Source organism: Sinocyclocheilus anshuiensis, unplaced genomic scaffold, assembly GCF_001515605.1.
Source record: "Sinocyclocheilus anshuiensis isolate Anshui unplaced genomic scaffold, SAMN03320099.WGS_v1.1 scaffold179, whole genome shotgun sequence".
Lineage (NCBI taxonomy): Eukaryota > Metazoa > Chordata > Actinopteri > Cypriniformes > Cyprinidae > Sinocyclocheilus > Sinocyclocheilus anshuiensis.
In genome coordinates, this window is record NW_015549577.1 from 633,859 (window position 1) to 637,140 (window position 3,282).

A 3,282-nucleotide genomic window follows, 5' to 3' on the forward strand; every position below is an offset into this window, starting at 1 on the left:
AAAAGAAAAATTGAAATCGCATCATATGACCCCTTTAAGCCCCGAGTTTCCGAGTTGGGGGCGTGTCAAAGAGAAACATGGTGGAATCAAGCGGCAACTTCCCTCCCACTCTCTCTCTCGTGAAGCCAACACGGAAGTGACTTAAACTGTAATTGGTCAACTGGCCGCTAGAGGCTGGCTGCAAAAGGGAGTCAATCCGGGTGACGTCACGGACACTACGTCCATGTTTTTATACAGTTTATGGGCAGAATCGATGGATGCAACATCTGTAGTTGACAGTAAATTTTTGTTTAAATTGATAGTTTAGTTGTCCTATAAACTTAAATTGGTCATGTTCTTGTTATGTAGCTGAAATCCAAGTAAAAAAAATACAGACACTGTTGTATTTTTTTGTAATTTATTAAAAGGAGGTACACCGCCATCTTGTGCCGACTAAACTGACTTGAACGCACCTGACGTCGTAATTACGACTTGTCAACTCGTGAGTACGAACGTCCCAGGAGGACTTGAACGCAGCATTAGATGCAAACAAACACTCCCCTTTATATACCTTGCTTTATAAATATATGGCTTAAACACCTTTTAAGCTCAAAATGGACTTTTTTTTCAGGGCTCTTGATTTGTAGGAAGAGCATAGGCCTACTTGGAGAGAATAAACTGTAAATATTGATATAATTTATTAACATACAGTGTGTTGGTCACATTATATAGAATACAAATGTCTCTGTATAAAAAAAAATAGAATAAATAAAAACTGCTACTAAGCATCCTAATATAGGCTTTTCAGCAGGTAAAACAATAATGAGATACAAAATTAACAAAACAGCAAAAAATTAAAAGGTAAGTGTGAAAATATGAAACTATTGATTTAGGCTATAGCATTATTGAATGTATATTGTTTACAATACTTCTGTCCTGAGAACATACTTTGTTTTCAGTTCAAATATATTATAATGATATAAAACAATATTAAAAACATTGTTTGTCAGTACAGTTTTATGGTGTTCAGTTGTTCCCCCTACAGATATATATTGCAAAACTATGATGATTTCAGAATTCAAAAATGTATTCTAATTTAAGACGGTTTTGAAATGGGTATTTAAAAACAACATACAAAACAACTGTTGAAGAAAGTACACATTTGTTTATTTGGGACTTTGACTCAAAATCATACTGAGGTTGAGCCCTTTTGACAACAACCCCAAGTCTCCCCTATACATATTTAACAATATTTAACACATGAGCAGGCCTTTTCAACTGACATTCCAGTTTTTTTTTTCACACGAGTTCACATTTCACATTTTTATTGTTGTACATTTGTATCCAAATTATCATTATAAATTTAATACAAAAAATACAACTATAAAAAAATTAAGAAATTAAATTAAGAAATGTCACAACACTGAGAACACATGCCTGGTGTTTTCTTGAAGCTCCAACAGACTGATTGCTTTTCATACATTTCCTTGTGGAACTGAAAATCAATAATATTTGATTCCCTCACTAACAAAAATCTGTTTAAAAAAAACGTTTTGCTAATGTTCCCATTATGTTATGAACACATTATTTCTGAATAATCTCTGAATGTTCAAAACATCCAGTTTTTTACATATTTAAAAAACTTTTTTTTTCATTATGTGAACATTAAAGACAACATTAAGGGGAATGTTCCATTTTATTATTTTGCAAACATTTTGGGAATGTTACTCTTGAATGTTCTCTAAAATGTTTCACAAAAACATTCCATAAATGATGTCTAAGTAATGTTTTTGTGCCAACATTTTAAGATTTAAAACATGTTATTAAAGACCAGATAGTAAATAGCTGTAAATTGACATTTTGTGAATGTTATTGTAAAAATGTCTGTTCATAACTTTGAAAGAACCTTGCCAGAATATTAGCCAAAGTTCTGAGAACGTTGACTGTTGAAAGCTCTAAACCATGATGACCAAACAAAATGACAAAATGTAGCATCGTACAGATTGCAGGTGTTTAAACTCTAATTAATAGTATTGTAAGGAAAGTGCATTACAAACATAAAAAGGCTCAATTTTTGTTGGCAATGTATTTTGATCAATGCGCCTTACATTTTTAACTTAACCTGTTCATCTTTCTTTCTATCAATTATCATGTACAAAACACTTCAATAGGGATATGATGTGTGCAAGTGATTGGCCTACATTTAGATTATTATTATAAAAAAGGCCATCAGTGCTATAAAAAGCCTGTCATCAACTGTCAATGAAAAACTGATATGTGGCATGCTCAGGTGCGTGACGAGGAATCCAGGGAGAATGAGAATGGCAGCCTTAGCATCACAAAAGGACCTCTCACAAAGAGATCACGCTGATTTTTTGAGCATAGTGCCAGCCAAGTGGTGCAGGGACAAAGTGTAAGGGAGGTTTTAGACATTAGTTTTGGCAAGCTATGACTGAACATAAAATGCAGGAGCTGTTAATTGTATTGCTGTCGTTGTAAAATGTACAAGAGAAATACTCTGCTTTAATCGCACTGATTACAATATTCAGTGGCCATACTGGCCAACCATGGAAATAGGAAACAAAGAGCACCAAAATGACTCATGTAATCACTGTCTTTTCAAACGAAGTTTACAATATTGTTCGTGAAAACGTGAAAATGAATGGATTCATGATATGAAATGCTACAGAATTAATAAATACATTCCAAAGGATTTAATTAATCAGTTTGAAACTCTTTCTTTTTTTACTGAAATTTTTGGAGTTCCCAGAGGACAATCAAGATGAAGGGTGAATCGGATGAAAATGCAGCATTTCTTAATTAGAAGAAAGCTCTCACTGGAATACATTACCGTTAAGTAAATGGCAAAACTGCTCTAAGTAATCACTCAGATTTAAAAAAAAAAAAAAAAACTCAGGTGGACCAAAATGTTGGCCCGACTGACAATGAGATGTTACAAAAATGAAATTTTAAAAGTACATTTTAAAAATAACTACATTTGACCTTTAGAAGGTTACCCTGCGTGTTTTATGTCATACAGTTATTTACAAAGGTGGATAATTTAAAAATATGATTGTTGATGTGACAAATAAACAAAAACATAATGAATATCAGGACTTCGGTAGACACTTTAATCTTAAACATTTATAGTGCATTTATCAAAACTATTAACTTGGTATTGCAGTGCCATGCTGCTGCACTGCAATAATGGCAAACAAAGTAATAACTCATACGACTCATATGCTTTGTTTGTTTGTGTGTGTGTGTGTGTGTGTGTGTGTGTGTGTGTGTGTGTATTTTCTT